Below are 18,644 nucleotides of genomic sequence, written 5' to 3' on the forward strand. Positions count from 1 at the left end.
ACATATCTGCCTGACTCAAAATCATTCCACAAACACGTCTATTAGTAACATACACATGATGTCCCACCCAATCCTAATCAAGAATGTACTTATCTCATGCCTAAGCATGAAAATGTCCTCCCAAAGTACTTCTTGTATCCAACTAAATGTTTATATCAATTGCCAAGTTCATCCATCAGATGTAATAAAATCCTCCAGGATCAGGAACTGAACAACCACCAGATATCACTTCAGGTTCAAGGCTGAGCACTTCAGTGCTTCAAGTCAGCAAAACCCAAAAATCATCACTGGCTTGGTAGTAAAGCATCGCATAGATTTCAGTGATGATTTTTGTAGCACCAGAAATGGATCATGCTGGGCATGGGAACTACCACTGAGCTCCTGCAGTACTTCCAGATTGGCTAACCACTCACTAAAATGAAAGCACCGCTGGGCAGTAAGGGCTCCCCCCTGAAATGACTGTGCGGCAAGTGCTTCACTTGCCAAACGGTCATTTCTTAAAAAAAAAAAAAAGAAACATCTACCTTTTACCTGCTACAGTAAAAGGGGGCCTCAGCACATATCAAAAACACGTGTTATCATCAGCGCAGGCCCCCGCAGGCCCCCTTTTGCTACAGCTTGGTAAAAGGGGCCCTTAGAGAATATTGGGAGCTGTGCACATCCCTGCCACATTTAGATGCCTGCACTCCTTATGCCATCTCTATGGCTGGTGCAAATGTGGGCATGTAAATGTTAGTATTCTATAATGGAACTTAGGTATCACTTGTCTATTAGATTGTAAGCTCTTTGAGCAGGGACTGTCTCTCTTTGTTAAATTGTACAGCGCTGTGTAACCCTAGTAGCGCTCTAGAAATGTTAAGTAGTAGTAGTAGTAGTAGATTCTGTTCTAGAACAGTCTAATACTGCACGGCCTTTGGGTACCTACATGGAGGGGCCCAGTTATACAATTGCCTCCAAAGTGGATTTACAAAAAAGATGGAGAGTAGTGTGTGTGTGGGGGGGGGGGGGGGGGGGGGTGAAGAAATCCATAGAAGAAAATTCTCAGTTTCTCATTGTTAGTTTTTTTGTTTCTTCACTCACCCTTTCATTATGCATTAATTAACTCGGAAAGAAGGATCTGAGCTTCACCCTGCTTTTTTTTGATAAATGTTTGGAAATAATACCTTCCATGCACCAGACAGGCCAGATGCTGTTCTGATTTCCTGGTTTCACCCATCCCATTTGGGCTTTCTTTAAGGGAAAACAGCTGCAGCTTTGAAAGCAGAGACAGAAAACTGCTGGGTGATTTTGCTTGCAGAGCAGACAGATTATTTCATCTTTTCCCTCTGCAAAGCTGCAGGCCGACAAGATGGGTTCACTGCTTAATTAGATAAAACAGTAGGCTTAGGACAAAAAAAAAACAAAACTGGAAACCTTGCCAGACATGAGTCAGATGTATATACTTTATAGCGGGTTTTTCTTTCTCATTCACAGTCTACCTGATTTCATTTCAGATTCATTCACAGATGTTCAAATATTTGAAAGGTATTAATCCGCAAACAAACATTTTCCGGAGATGGGAAGGCGATAGAACCAGAGGACATGAATTGAGGTTGAAGGGTGGCAGATTTAGGAAAAATTTCAGGAATTATTTTTCATGGAGAGGGTGGTAGATACTTGGAATGTCCTCCCGCAGGAGGTGCTGGAGGTGAAAACGGTAACAGAATTCAAAAATGCGTGGGATAAACACAAAGTAATCCTGTTCAGAAGGAATGGATCCACAGAAGCTTAGCGGAGATGGGTGGCAACACTGGTAATTAGGAAGCAAAGCTAGTGCTGGACAGACTTCTACGGTCTGTGCCCTGAAAATGGCAAGGACAAATCAAGGTCAGGCATACATATAAAATAGCACATACAATGAGTTTATCTTGTTGGGCAGGACTGGATGGACCATACAAGCCTTTATCTGCTGTCATCTACTATGTTACTTGTTACTGCTAAGATAAATGCTCCTGTTGTATGAATAAGCCTTGACGTAGCATTAAGAGAAGGAAATATTGGGATTGGTGATGCACCTTCATTATATGGCATCTAATATCTCATAAACTGATTATGTTTGCGGTAGTCCCCTGATTCAAAGAAGCTAGATTTATATATTAACTGGTCATCATAATGTTAGGTTTATCAAATACTCAATAAACAAATAAATACATATTTATTTATTTATTGAGATTTATTCACCATGTTTATGAAGACATTCACCCAAGGTGATGTACAATAGGTATAGACTGGTATAATTAACTTATATTGTGTTAACAGCATAACAATTGTGAAATGACCATAGGTCAGCATGAAATCCATCATGAGAAAAACTTGGAGAAAGGCAAATTAAATTGTAGTAATAGCAATGACATGATTCAATATCAGAAATACACGCCGTATTTCAAAATAATGGGACTTCTTTTATTTTTCTCTGAAATCAATGTAGAATAATAAATCTTTGCTGACAAATAGACCTATGATAGAGCTACAAAATGATCATGCCGGGACCAGAGCTGAGAGAGAGAGAAGGAAAAACAACTAAGCACCGAGCCGAGCCTGCATGCTTTTTACCGCTGCTGCCGCCCTAACCCCGACGAGGAAAAAGAGATGACTTTTAAAATTTGGAGGGAGGGGGGCCTGGAACTCGATGGAAGGAGAGAGGAGAGAACGAACTTCCGGTGGGTGAATGAACTTCTGGTGGGTGAAATATTGGGGGTACTCGAGCACCCACAGCACCCACGGAGTTGGCGCCTATGTTCAGTGCTCAGACCATGCCCGGGCACTGGCATTGACTATCCGGCTCAGCTGCTGACCTGAAAGTTATACGGGTGCCAGCCCAATATTCAATGCCAAGTAGGCAAAGATAGGACCTAAAAGCCTAAAGGGTCCTATTACTAAGGTGCACTGAAAAATGGCCTGCGCTAGTGTAGGTGCGTGTATTGGATGTGCGCAGATCCATTTTTTCAGCGCACCTGTAACAAAGGCCTCTTTTTTTGGCCAAAAATGGATGTGTGGCAAAATAAAAATTGGCGCATGTCCATTTTGGGTCCGAGACCTTACCGCCACCCATTGACTTAGCAGTAAGGTCTCATGTGTAAACAGGGCAGTAATCGTCAGCGCACGTACACTGCTGATTACTGCCTGGTTAGCACTGCGTGTTGGAAAATAACAAATATGTTCCGGCGTGTATATCGGACATATGTAAAAAAAATGGAATTACCGCCTGGGCCACGTGGTAGCCAGGCGGTAGTTCCAAATTGATAAGCGTTGGATGTGTACAGGTGCCTACGTGGCTTAGTAAAAGGGCCCTTGAATTTGGCTTCCAGAACCTCCCTCTAACAATTTCCTAGGTTATTGGTATCCTCTTGCGCCAAGATAGCTGGTTGCTCCCCAAATGATAGACTAGCCAAAGGATGAGGTAAAAGCAGTTAGCATAGCTGGGTTTAAAAAAAACGCTTGGACAACTTCCTGGAAAAAAGTCTATAAGCCATTATTATGGTAGACCGGAGGAAAGCCACTGCTTATCCTTGGGAGGTAAGTATCCTTGGGGTACTGCCAGATACTTGTGACCTAGATTGGCCGCTGCTGGAAACAGGATGCTTTAACTAGATGGGCCTTTGGTCTAACCCAATATGACAATTCTGATGCCCTTAGAATAGAGCTATTCTCTTTTCTGTCTGCTTAAAACGTGTTTCTTATTTCTTCCCCTTATTACTGCATCCTGTCACAGATGTCTCTACCATTTGCCGTCTGTGTGGGTGAAATGTTATTTGAGGGTTTGCGGATAATACAGTCATATATCATATTTCTTTTTCATTTTATAATGCATCATAGGGTTCTTCTGCACATGAAAGTCTTTGTAATGTGGGCTTCAGCTGCCATGACCAACCCACACATCAGAGCTTCCAAAGTGCCATCTCATGATGATAAATGCAGGGCTCTGTTGGTGTCTGCCTGTTGCACATCATTCTCGGGCTTCCGATGGTAACAGAATTCTAAAAAGATTCAAACGTCTCACAGAAGGCAATCTCAGTGGTTGGCTGCTGTTTCCTGAAAAGACTGGGGCTCAAGACAGTCCTTATCGTCTTGTATCAATCTGACTATAGTTTGGGTCATAAGTATATAAGTATTGCCACACTGGGACAGACCAAAGGTCCATCAAGCCCAGCATCCTGTTTCCAACAGTGGCCAATCCAGGTCACAAATCCCTGGCAAGATCCCAGAAAAGCTCAATACATTTTATGCTGCTTATCCCAGAAATAAGTAGTGGATTTTCCCCAAGTCAATTTAATAATGGTCTATGGACTTTTCCTTTAGGGACTTTTATCACAAGATCATGAGATGCCACCTGCAATAAAAAATTGAATTACTACCATGATAATTTTAATGGCGAACAAGCAATTTTTTTTTCTGTTTTGAAGATTTGAATTGGCCCTTATTATGTCCAAGACCTTCTTCCAGCTTTTTATCAAAACTCTAGCACCATCTGAGTTTATATGAATGAATCTGAAAGAAAAATATTACATGCATGCAAAGCATTTTTAAAATTTTGTATTGATACCCCCAAGTTTGGGCACAATCCAGAGATGTGTGTGCAAAGTAATTCAGCAATGAGCCAAATAACATCAATAAAGGGACACTAACAATCAATTAATTGACACCAATTAGGGGTTGTGCGCAAATCTGGTTGCATGCTATTCTATAAGTGTGGGTGCCCAAGGGGTCCTTTTACTAAGGTGTGCTGAAAAATGGCCTGTGCTAGTGTAGGCACAGCTCCATTTTTCAGCGCACCTGTAAAAAGTGCCTTTTTTTGGGCAGAAAATGGACGTACAGCAATATGAAAATTGGTGAGTGTCCATTTTGGGTCTGAGACCTTACCGCCATCCATTCACTTAGCGATAAGGTCTCATGCATTAACCAGGCAGTAATCAGCAACTCGCGTACAATGCCGATTACCATCAGTTAGCACCACACGCCGGAAAATAAAATATCTTTTCCTGTGCGCGTAGTTGATGCGCGTAAAAAATGAAATTACCACTTGGGCCATGTGTTAGCTGGGCGGTAGTTCGAAATTGATGCATGTTGGATGCACGTAGGCGCCTACGTGGTTTAGTAAAAGGGCCTCCAAATTTCATAGGGCACAACCCAAAAGGGGCATGGCCATGGGAGGGACATGGGCGGGTCTGGTTAATTCTCAAAAGATGAGTGCAATGTTATAGAATTCCAAGGACTTGCTCCTCTTGCAGTATGTAGAATATTATGGAATAGCGTTTAAGTGCAGTTACCTGCTTAACATAAATTAATGCTAATTAGTACCAATTAACTCCAATTAACACCTGTTAGTGCCAATTTGCACCTCATTAATCAATAATGTATGTGCCTAACCTGCCACTATTCTATAACCTTGATTTCAGTTTATCATCAGATTATCTCAACTGGCTCTATACCACACATCAAGTTTACCTTATATTGTATTTATGTTTATTCTTGGTTATTTTACTATTGTTATGCTGTTAACAAAATTGTAAGTTTTATCTTAAACTGTACTTGCTGTACACCACCTTGGGTGAATCTCTTTATAAAGGTGGTCACTAAATCCCAATAAATAAATAAATAAATAAACAAACAAACAAACAAACCCATGAGCATAATTTTGTGCACTAAATATTAAAATGTGTGAAAGATTTTAGAACTGGGGGGGGGGGGGGAGCCGTTATTGCAGATCCCCCAAAAATATTCACTCTGAAGAAACAAAATCCTACAGAAACATCTCACCAATTCATTGTTCAGTGTCAGTGCTAGTCTGTCATGTGCCCTGAACTCTAGAAGAAAACTCCAAACTCCACTTCACTTAATATAACTCTTAGAGGGAATCCTGTCTTTGCTAGGAACATGCGTGGGAGGAAATTTTTTTTATTTTGTTTACTATTTTTGGGATGTTCTACCTCATTTTTGCAATTTAGCATGCATTAAATTATTTTAACCTACACTAAGCATTTATACAATACATTATAATGCAATATAATAATAACACTTATATTCTGCTGATTATCTTACAGTTCATTGCACAGTACAAAAATAAGATTACTAGTCATCACTAAGAAGAAAATCAGTATAATTTTTTTTTTAAACACCATATATCTAAAAAAATGAACAATAAAAATAATCTAAATATTTCTGAAATAAAACAGTTTTCAGTTTATGATGATCAATAGAAATCAAACAAAATAAAACATGGAAAAGAAAATAAGATGATACCTTTTTTATTGGACATAACTTAATACATTTCTTGATTAGCTTTCGAAGGTTGCCCTTCTTCCTCAGATCGGAAATAAGCAAATGTGCTAGCTGACAGTGTATATAAGTGAAAACATTCAAGCATTACTATGACAGTAAAATAGATACCATTGGAGATTCTACATGGAATGTTGCTACTATTGGAGATTCTACATGGAATGTTGCTATTCCACTAGCAACATTCCATGTAGAAGGCTGCGCAGGCTCTGTTTCTGTGAGTCTGACGTCCTGCACGTACGTGCAGGACGTCAGACTCACAGAAGCAGAAGCCTGCGCGGCCACATTGGTGATCCGCAAGGGCCGACTTCTACATGGAATGTTGCTAGTGGAATAGCAACATTCCATGTAGAATCTATAGAAATCAAACAAAATAAAACATGGAAAAGAAAATAAGATGATACCTTTTTTATTGGACATAACTTAATACATTTCTTGATTAGCTTTCGAAGGTTGCCCTTCTTCCTCAGATCGGAAATCTTTCCATGTTTTATTTTGTTTGATTTCTATTGATAACCTTAAGAGTGGACTAACATGGCTACCACACTCCTTTACAGTTTATGATGAAAAGATATATAGGGGTCCTTTGACTAAGCTGAAGTAAAAAGTGTCCTTAGTACACCCTTATGTGGGTTTTTCCCAAGCGCAAAGGCCATTTTTACTGCTGCCGTAAAATGGCAGATTTTCCATTTTCCGAATTAATGGTCCTGTACTCATGTTATCGTATATAAGCAGTCAGAAGGCCAATAATCTTCAAAACTAAACACAGCAAATGCAAATCAGTATAGCACACCATATACAAACACTGCTGTTATTATCATTCAAAACACAAGAAGGTGACTTCAGACCATCAGAGGCGGTACTCCACAATGTACTTAGCGGTTCTCTGATAATATCCACCTTTTATCATCATCGGTCCATTTTTTTTATAAAGTAAACATACTTGAAAGCACTTCATAACTTCTTGAAATAACAAGATACATGTACTTATCTGAACTGATGGTTGGTGTAAGGGGTGAAGAACTGAGCAATCTATTTGAAGCTGAAAGGGGCTTGCCTTGAGAAAGCAGTAGGTGAAACATGTGTCGGCAAACTGCTCCCCTGAGGCTTACATATTGTGTGGGTTTTAGGTTGTTGTTTCAAGAAGTTATGAAGTGCTTTCAAGTATGTTTGTAAAACAAATGGACCGATGACGATAAAAGGTGGATATTATCAGTGAAACACTAAGTACATTGTGGAGTACCACCTCTGAAGGTCCGAAGTCACCTTCTTGTGTGGTGTTTTGAATCATAACAGCAGTGTTTGTGTATGGTATGTCTGCACGAATTTGTTTATTTATTTAATACATTTACACCCACATTTTCCCTCTAGTTGCAGGCTCAATGTGGCTTACACAAAACTGTATGAAGGCTACAGTAAAGAAAAGTGTAATCAAACAGTATTAAAGTAAGATAATGAACATATAGATAACTTTTAAACAACAATATGTAGATGATAATAAAGAATAATTAGTGTCTATGAGTCTTGTTAAATCAGGAGTTAAAACAGATTATGTTGAACCTGGAGAATAAGCCTTCTTGAACAGGACGGACTTCAATAATTTTCTGAAATTCAGGTAATTCTGAGTGGATTTAACTGATTTGGGTAAAGCCAGTGGCGTACCAAGGGGGGGGGGGGGGGGGGGGGGCAGTCCACCCCGGGTGCACGCCGCTGGGGGGGGTGCCGCGCGCCTGTCGGCTCCGCGGAACAGATTACTTCCTGTTCTGGGGCAGAGGGAGCATGGAACGAGCGAAGCCGACAGGCGCGCGGCACCCCCCCCCCCAGCAGGTAAAAATGCACCCGGGGGTGTCCTTTCGCTGGGGGGGAGGTGTCGCGCTGCACTGGGGGGGGGGCGCATCGGCGATCCACCCCGGGTGTCAGCCACCCTAGGAACGCCACTGGGTAAAGCATTCCACAGTTGTGTGCCCAAGAAGGTGAAGTTGGAGGCATAAGTAGATTTGTACTTAAGTCCACTACAGTCTGGGTATTATAAATTTAAATAGGATCGTGAGAGTCTGAATCTGTTTCTGAGTGGTAAGTCAACCAATTCAAGCACATAATCTGGAACGTCCCCATAAATGATCCTGTGAATCAAGGTGCATACCTTGAAGGCAACATATTCTCTAATGGGAAGCCAATGCAGTTTTCGCGAAGGGGCTTGGCAGATTCAAATTTAGATTTTCCGAAGATCAGTCTTGCCGCAGTGTTCCGAGCAGTCTGAAGTTTCTTGAGTAATTGTTCTAATGTTGCCATTAATGCATGATCATTACAAAAACTAGCATGCGAACCCTTACCACTACCTTTTTTGTAGGCAGTAAGGGCTCATGTGCTAATCCCACACTAATGTTAGCGCACGGTAATGTGGTTGCGCCAACTGATTCATGTTGTCATGCCCGCTCTCCATCCCAGAATGCTCCCCTCAGAGAAAAAGTTACAAATTTTAACATGTGGTTTACGCATGCACATTGGGCTTTTACCACAGGACACCTCGGCGCGGCAAGATCTTTTAAGTTGTGGTAAGCACACACTAGCGTTTACTGCAGCTTAGTAAAAGAAGCCTTTGAACATTAAAGAACAAAGGGGCCCTTTAACAAAGGCATGCAGAAAAATGGCCTGCGGTAGTGTTTTGGGCGTGTGCAGAATCATTTTTCAGCGTACCTGTAAAAAAATGCCTTTTAAAATTTTTGCCAAAAATGGACGTGTGGCAAAATGAAAATTGCTGTGCGTCCATTTTGAGTCTGAGATCTTACCGCCAGCCATTCACGCAGCGGTAAAGTCTCAAGTGGTAACCGGGTGGTAATGCCCTGCATGCATCAAATGCCACTTGGCATGCATCCAATACGCGTGTCTGAAAATTATTTTTCGGACGCACGTATTGGACACGCGCCAAAAATGAAAATATCACAAGAGCCATGCGGTAGTTGGGTGGTCACTCCATTTCGGCGCATGTTGGGCACATGTAGACGCTTACATGGCTTAGTAAAAGGGCCCCAAAGAATCCTCACACAGGCCGATACAAGCAGGCAAACACAGCGAAGGTGAGACCAAAGAAGACGTAAAACAAAATGTCCAACAGACTCAAAGAGTTTAAATTAGAAGATTTATTCAACGTATGCAATGGACTCAACACAAATCGTGTTTTGGTCACAGAGGCCTGCCTCAGGAGTCCCTATAAAGTGTAAATATAAACTACACAGCTGTATTGCTACTTCAACTTTGTAAGTGGGTGCTTCTGTACTTGACACGCCATAGCCTAGGTCATTACTTTCAGAAGCTGTGGAGCACTGTGTGGTTTATATTTGCACTTTATAGGGACTAATGAGGCAGGCCTCTGTAGCCGAAACACACCGTGTCGAGTCCATTGCATACTTTGAATAAAACTTCTAATGTGAACTCTTTGAGTCCATCGGACGTTTTGTTGTACGTCTTCTTTGGTGTCACCTTCGCAGTCTTTGCCCGCCCGCAATCATTACACACGTGGAAGAGCATTCCAAATTCGAGCTATTTGGTACAGAAAAGATTGTTCAAATATCCTTGTGTATCTCACCGCTCTAGGACTGAGACAACGAAATTTCTCAAGTGCTAACAAAGTGATGACAAAATGTTATTGTGTTTTATGTCGTTTCATTTGAGAAATGAAACAAAACATTGTTGCTGTGGCCTTCCCTCAACGAAGACAGTAGCACACCCCTGATTTATCCTGTTACCAGTCCTTCAGAATTTTCTAACTCTCTGTTTATTATTCATTATCATATGCTACTATTTATCATTTACATATCTAGAAATGCAATGTACTCTATTGTAAAGAAAGGGGAGTTAGGCAGTGTGGAACCCTGGAGAACGCAATGAGTCCTTAAGCTATTGAGTACCGATAATAAATTTTACTGGCAATATTTATATTGTATAATGAATATACACGTCACCATGGACGAGGATTCATATGCTTGCATAGTCCGTTTTCCCTTAAATTTTAGCTTAAAGGCAGGAAGGTTAAGAGACTCACTCAAGGTAATTTTGTGAGCAATGAGAATGAAACAGAACGGAAATGGAATGCCCACGTTCTCTCTCTAAATACTTATGGTAAAACCTTTTCTTCACTCTCCAGAACCAGGAGCTACCGTCCACCCATTTTCAAGAAAATTTGCCACTACTTCCTTGTGTTTTAACCTTGAGCTTCACATGAAATGTCTGGAAAACTCCAAGAACAGTTTAATGAGGGGGGGGGGGGGGGGGAGTTATCAACATGGGCTACTGTTAAGGTGGGTTATTTTACCACAAGTCACAGGGTCTCATTGCATAAAATGGGGACTCTGTGTTAAAACAACACAATTTGTGGTAAAATAATGGGTCTAAGTGGCAGCCCATGTTGATAACTTCCCCCACTAACGTCTTCAATTTTGACAGTTTGATCCATTTCAGGACTTCATTTGAAATTTATCATGCACGTGAGCATATGTGGCTTTCTCTTTTGCTCATAAAGGTATATGGAACCATTTTACAATGCCGCAGCAGAGCTACCATGGCGTGGTTGTGCGCCAATCTGGCACTACCGCAGGAGCTGGCGGTAGTGCTGCCTCCAGCACGTGTTATTTCTGGGGTTTACCCAGCGGTAATGGTGTTTCTCGGTTACTGCCAGGTTAGCGCTAGAGCCCATATTGCCTGGGTAAAGGGCTCCCCCCAGAAATGGGCGCACAACAAGCGTACACTTATTGCATAGCCATTTCCTATTTTTTTTTTTGCCTTTTACCTGCTGCGGTAAAAGGGGCCTCGATGCATGACAAATCCACATGCCGACTGCTACCGCAGGGCCCCTTTTACTGCAGCTTGGTAAAACGGGGTCTATATAATTTAGGGAAATGCTTCCTAAGTCTACCCAGGGACTCCACAGCCAGCACTATGATCAGGATATGCACAATACGAAAGCAATTCTATAAATGGGCAGCGGACGCCAATTCTACAATGGCATCTGTGCATCAAGATGCCATAGTTGGCATGGGTGCACCTAAGTTTAGGCATGACCATTTACGTGGCAGGTGAACTTGCATATGCCAAATGACACCCATAACTGACAGTGTTCTATAAGATACATGTGTCACTTGAAGACACGCCCATGCTCCTCCAATGTATATACCCCCCTTCACTCAGGCACTAACTGATAGAATAGCACCTAGTGCACATTGGTACCTAAATACCAATAATAATGATTATTTATTTGGATTTTGCTCACACCTTTTTCAGTAGTAGCTCAAGGTGAGTTACATTCAGGTACTCTGGACATTTCTCTGTCCCAGGAGGGCTCACAATCTAAGTTCGTACCTGAAGCAATGGAGGGTTAAGTAACTTGCCCAAGATCACAAGGTGCAGCAGTGGGATTTGAACTGGCCACCTCTGGATTGCAAGACCAGTGCTCTAACCACTAGGCCACTCCTCTACTCCACTAGGTCACTCCTCTACTCCTATGGCACCTATGACACACATAAGTGGTACCAGTGGCATTCCTAGCTTGTTTGCCACCCAGGACGAGTCGCTGCTGTGCCCCCCTCCCGTTGCGTCACCTATCCAGGACACCGCACCCTCCCCACAAAGTGTATCACCTGACCTTTCCTCCCAGCAAGAGGGTGCGCAGAGTGCAAGTGGCTGTCAGCTCTGCCGGTCCCCTGCTCCAGAACAGGAAGCAACATTAAAGGGGGCAGGGGACCGGCAGAGCCGACAGCCTTGCGCCTGCTCTGCACACTCCCTTGCTGCATCCCCACCGCCCCGCACTTGGTATGCTACTGAGTGGTTCATACATCTAGGCACCAATGTATAACATTATCTCCTAATCTGCATGAGCTAAATCTGCATATGTGAGATCTCGTGTGTATGCAAATTTATCTCATGCATATTCAGTGTGGATATCCTGAATACGACTGGCTGTGGAGTCTCCAAGGCAAACTTGGGAAGCCTTTGTTTAGGGGTAACCCTGTGTAAGTGTGACTGATGAGATGCATCATAAAAGTTGAAATGGTTCAAGCAATGGGAGTCTAGCTTATATCCCCCAGGATCAAAAATGTTCCCAAAATGCAGCAGCTTCCTGGCACAAAACCATTAATCCTACTGATTTCAAATAGGGACTGATCTGCTTTGAATGCATATCAGTCTATGATGATTCCCTCCAGTCCTTCTTCCCTCCCCCCACTCTTCCTCCATGTTAAAATTCTGGAAAACAGACTCCTTTTCCTTTTCTTTCTGCTCCGATCGCTAATGGCCATCTGCAAGATAATTTGGTTGCCTTCCAGTAGTGTATCTGCCACCTGTGATTTGATATAATACAGAGATGACAACAGCAGCAAAACAACACAAAGAGAAAAATCTGGATCCAGGAAAACTTGCAGCTGCAGTGCACTTCAATTTCTCCAAATGCTTGTCAAGTGTCTGTCTTCAACTCGCTGGGTGGCTCACGTGTATTCCATGTCTGCAACATCTATTTCATATGCAAGTGAAATTATGCGTGGCCTGTAGTGAGTGGCCCAAAAAGTAGTGACAGGGTCTTGTTAGGACAATACGACATTAGACTGAAGTTCAAGTACTTGTGTTCGCAGTAGCCAAACTGAAAGCCATTTCCTCTAGTTTAGAAAGTCCATGGCTTATTTTGGAAGTACCACTGTTTCCTATTGTCTTCTTGACTTTTTTTTCTCTTCATCGAACTCCTTTCCTCTCTTTTCTCTTCTTGGGTGTGGAGTAGCCTAATAGTACAGTGGCCTGAGAACCACTGCAGCTCCTTGTGATTCTGGGCAAGTCACTTAACCTTCCAGTGCACCAGGTACAAAATAAGTACCTGTATATAATATGTAAACTGCCTTGATTGATAACCACAGAAAGGTGGTATCAAATCCCATCCCCTTTCCCCTTTCTTCTCCCTCTGTCCCCGTCTCTCTTTTTCTCAATTCTCTTAAAAATATTTTTTCCTGGAGAGGGTCATGGATTGGTCTCTCAGGGGAAATGTGGAGGCAACAATGGGAAGAGAATTCAAGAGAGCCTGGGAAAATCCAGAAGTCAAATGGGGTCTATATCATGGTAAAAGGAAGCAAATTAGGCAGACTAGCTGGGCTTTACAGGTCTTGTCTGTCATCATCAGGGCTGGCTTAACCATTGACAAACTAGACGGCCACTTAAGGGTAGCATCTTCTGAGGATGGGGGAAGCAGCAAACAGCAGCTACAGACAAATCTTGCAGCCACACAAATGCTAAGAACTATCAACTATGTTTTTACCTGTTTAATATTTAAAAGTATGGGTGGCAATTCTATACACTGATGCTACTGTCTAGGTGCCCCAATGCCGTGCGCTTAATACCAGTTGTATAATGGCATCTTGGTGCCAAGATTATATTATAGACTACTACATAAATTGGAATTAATGTGCACAGGTTTAGGAGCACAATCTCATGCCATGTCAATGACTAGCATAAGTTGACATGTCTAGGTGCACTAAGTGATACACGTGGTGTATTCTATAAACTATGCACTTACCTGGATATCCTGAAAATGTGAGTGGCTGGGGAACCCCAGAACAGGTTTGGGAACCACTGACCTACGGTATTCCCATTCTTTCTTCTCCCATTGTTATTATATAAATTCTTAAGCCACAAAACACAATAAAAGTATTGAATGTAGGCAAGACCAAGATTTTATTGATCAGTCACTCTGTTGCTCTTATACTGCTGATCACCTTTCTGGGCACACTGGATGGACCATGCTAATGGCAGGGATGGGCAACCTCGGTCCTCGAGGGCTGCAACCCAATCAGGTTTTCAGGATCTCCCCAATGAACATGCATGAGATCTATTTATATGCACTGCTTCCATTGTATGCAAATAGATCTCATGCATGTTCATTGAGCCTGCAAAGAGGTGAGATAATGTGGGATACAAATGCCAGAAATAAATAAATAAAATCCTGAAAACCCAACTGGATTGCGGCCCTTGAGGACCAAGATTGCCCACCCCTGTGCTAGAGTTATACACTACACATGTTGGGGAAAAACTAGCACTGTAATTTTCAAATTGTGGGAAAAAACTGCTTCTATGGTTTTTTTTGCCGATTGAAAAATGTATGAAGAGACTGTATATGTGTGTGTGTGTATATATATATATATACACATACACACACACATACATGAGAAATGCTGTGGACCATGTTGGAATCCGGAAGCAGTAATTTTGTTTAAGATAAGTGAAATTTTTAAAAATGCTTTTGATTCATTACACATAGATACAATAAATGGTTTTGGAATATCTAAAAAATGTTTGGTGGTTAGAATGAAATGAGACTTCACTGTCTATACTGTCAATGAATACACGAAGGGGCATAATCGAACGGAAACGTCTATCCGTGAAGGGGCGGACCGAACTGTATTTTCGCAAAAAATAGACGTCCATGTTTTATTCGACAATTTGTGAGGTGGGCGTTTTTGTTTTTCAGCGATAACGGAAAATGAAAGCGCCCAGCTCAAAAACGAATAACTCCAAGACATTTATTCTTGGGAGGGGCCAGGATTCGTAGTGCACTGGTCCCCCTCACATGCCAGGACACCAACCGGGCACCCTAGGGGGCACTTCTACAAAAACAAAAAAAAAGGTAAAAGAGCTCCCAGGTGCATAGCACCCTTCCCTTGGGTGTTGAGCCCCCCAAATCCCCCTCAAAACCCACTGCCCACAAGTCTACACCATTACTATAGCCCTAAGGGGTGAAGGGGGGCACCTACATGTGGGTACAGTGGGTTTGGGGGGCGGTTTGGAGGGCTCCCATTTACCAGCACAAGTGTAACAGGTGGGGGGGGGGGGATGGGCCTGGGTCCACCTGCCTGAAGTCCACTGCACCCCCTAATAACTGCTCCAGTGACCTGCATACTGCTGCCAGGGAGGTGGGTATGACATGTGAGGGTGAAAATAAAAAGTTGTGAAACGGCATATTTTGTGGTGGGAGGGGGTTTGTGACCACTGGGGGAGTCAGGGGAGGTCATCCCCGATTCCCTCCAGTGGTCATTTAGGGCACTTATTGGGGCCTTATTCATGGAAAAACAGGGTCCAGGAAAAGTGCCCTAAATTCTCGCTACAAACGCATATTTTTTTTTCCATTATCGGCGAAAGGCGCCCATCTCTGATCGGCCGATAACCACACCCCAGTTCTGGCTTCACCACGCCTTCGACACGCCCCATCAACTTTGTCCGCATCCGTGACGGAGTGCAGTTGAAAACGTCCAAATTCGGCTTTCGATTATACCGCTTTATTCGTTTTTGTGAGATAAACGTCTATCTCCCGATTTGGGTCACAATATAGGCGTTTTTCTATTTCGATTATAAGCAGGACAGTCTTTCACTATATATGAGCACAATATATTTATAATATTTTAGTTGATTGAAATTGTTACGATTGGATATTTTGTTGGGATTTTGTTTTGGGGTCTTTAGCTGCATTTTTTAAATGTTACTCCTGTATTGGTTTCTATTGGTTATATTGACATATCTGTATTAACTGAGGTCTGTAATTTAGGAATCTCTTTTGATAGCCATCTATCATTTTGATAGCAAATTAAGATGGTGCTCCAGACAGCCTTTTATAAGCAGATTGTCAGGAATTGCAGGGGGATTTTTGAGAGCAGACATCCAGATGGTAGATAAAATTTACAGTGGCCAAGTGCAAAGCGATGCAGATAGGGAACAATAATCCAAATTATAGCTACATGATGCTAGGTTCCACGTTAGGAGTCGCCACCCAGATAAAAGATCTACATGTCACATTGAAATCCTCTGCTCAGTGTGCAACGGCAGCCAAAGAAAAGCAAAGAGCATATTTGCAAGTAGGTAAGGAATGGAGAATAGCTTAAACTTCTATATTTCTCCATGGCGTGAATGCACTTTGAATAAATTGTGCAATTCTGGTTTTCAAAGCACTTAAAATTACAAACTTTCATAGGTTTCTATGGAACTTTATATGTCTAAGTGCTTTGAAAATACAGAGAGTGGTTTGCAAAAGAACTTACAAACACACAAAATCACAATTCAATTCATGTTGTATCACAGGGCATATTCATCCCAAACTCTAAGGAGACCAAGGCAGAGCTAGGTTTGTCATAGTGGCCTTGTTTTCTTCTAAAATGGTATATGTTTGGATGGCCATGGGAGTACGCCTATGCACACTTACACTAGGAAATAAGGCTCATGAGTTTGGTCCGTGCCTCTGTCTGGATTTACCATAGCAGGGAGCGCTGAGCTCTGTCACCGCTAATCCTTAATCCTCTAATTCAATGGGATAAAGAAGTTGAGAATCTCAGCCCAGGGCAAATAACAGATGGGTTTTGCCATTTGTCAATGACACATTTATGTATACAAAGATGCCGTAAGCACATTGTGGTTAGCATAGAGTGTTCTTTTTCTGTCTGTGTGTGTTGGGGGGGGGGGGGGGGGGATGGAGGAGCATGGCAGATACCATATAGACTAGCTCCCAGAGAGCTTTTCAAGTGGATGAAAAAAAAATAGCAGTGATTGTGTCCCTTTAATTCAATGAGGAAATGTTGCAGTTGTCTGATACAGATGTACAAACAGCAAGACATATATGTGCGAGTATGCACACGCACACACACCTACAGACATGCACATACCAGGGGCGTATCTGGACTCGGGCGGTAGGGGGGGCCAGAGCCAGAGGGAGGGGGCACATTTTAGCCCCCCCCCGGCGCCACCGACCCCCCCCCCCCGCCATTTCCAGACCCCCCCTCGCCACCAATGACACCCTCCCCCGCTGCTGTCACTTACCTTTGCTGGCGGGGGACCCCAACCCCCCGCCAGCCGAGGTCCTCTCTTCAATGCAGGCTGCGCCGCTGCAAGTTTCAATGCTTCCTGTTCTTCTGAGTCTGACGTCCTGCACGTACAACACGCAGGACATCAGACTGAATTCCAAATTCTGAGTCTTACGTTCTGCACGTTGTACGTGCAGGACGTCAGACTCAGAAGAACAGGAAGCGTTGAAACTTGCATCCTGCACGGAAGAGAGGACTTCGGCTGGCGGGGGCTTGGGGTCCCCCGCCAGCAAAAATCGGCGATGGGTTGGTGGCGGGCGGGAGGGGGAGGTGGAGAGGGTTTGTGGTAGGGGGGTCCAGGGCGAAATCTGCGGGGGCCCAGGCCCCTGTGGCCCCACGCAGATACGCCCCTGGCACATACACAAGATAATCCAAAATTCAGCTATAAAATTGATAACTGGTAAAAGGAAATTTGACCATGTAACCCCTCTCCTTAAAGCTTCCCACTGGCTCCCACTGCCCCACATTTTATCTACAAAATTCTGCTGTTGGTCTATAACAGGGGTAGGCAACTCCGGTCCTTGAGAGCCGCAGGCCGGTCAGGTTTTCAGGATATCCACAATGAATATGCAGGAGATAGATTTGCATACCAAGGAGGCTGTGCCTGCAATTCTTATCTCCTGCATATTCATTATGGATATCCTGAAAACCTGACCTGCCTGCGGCTCTCGAGGACCGGAGTTGCCTACCCCTGGTCTATAAGACCCATTAAACTGGAGAACCACCGTATCGTTCCTGGCTTTTGATTAAACATGCTAATCAGAGACTCCTTCGGTCATCCACTCAAGATCTGCTAGTAATACTGTCTTTTCATGAGATTGCAAGATAACCACGAAAGTGGAAAGAACACAGAGATCCCACGAGGTAGCTAGAATCCAGGAACAAGGAGTGGGAACTGGATCAGACTCTTTGAGAAACAGGATTCCGGAATGAAATTATAGATGTTTATTAATATTTCAAACACAAGATTGGTCCTTTACAGGCTGCTCAACTCTTGTTTTTTTTTCACCAAAGGTCTTTTTAAGACGACCAGCTTTATGCTCTTTTCACAAGAAGTATGATCAGCGACAAACGTGATCATCAAGTCTATCTATCAAGACTCCTGAGGCGGGTGCCGAAACATGGTTCCATGTCGAGTCATTTAGTCTTATTCTAGTAGGTGTACTTTATAGAGTATGCATAGGCGTATTTTGTTTCGGCGCTGATTTTTTAGGCATGATATATAGAATCTAGTCCTAACTTCGGATATTCAATGGCACTAATTGGTTAAGTCCTGCTGAATATCTATGGTTAGCCCCGGACAAGCAAATTACTTTGAATATCGACCCCACAGAGTTCAAGAGATAGGAGGATGTGAGTATCAAGACCTACCACACCTCAGTGGCAACATGACCTTTCCTAAACTCTATCTTCAGGTCTCAGGGACCAGGAGGAAGCAAAAGCCAAAATCAC

This window comes from Microcaecilia unicolor, chromosome 13 (assembly GCF_901765095.1).
Source record: "Microcaecilia unicolor chromosome 13, aMicUni1.1, whole genome shotgun sequence".
In the NCBI taxonomy this organism is placed as follows: Eukaryota; Metazoa; Chordata; class Amphibia; order Gymnophiona; family Siphonopidae; genus Microcaecilia; species Microcaecilia unicolor.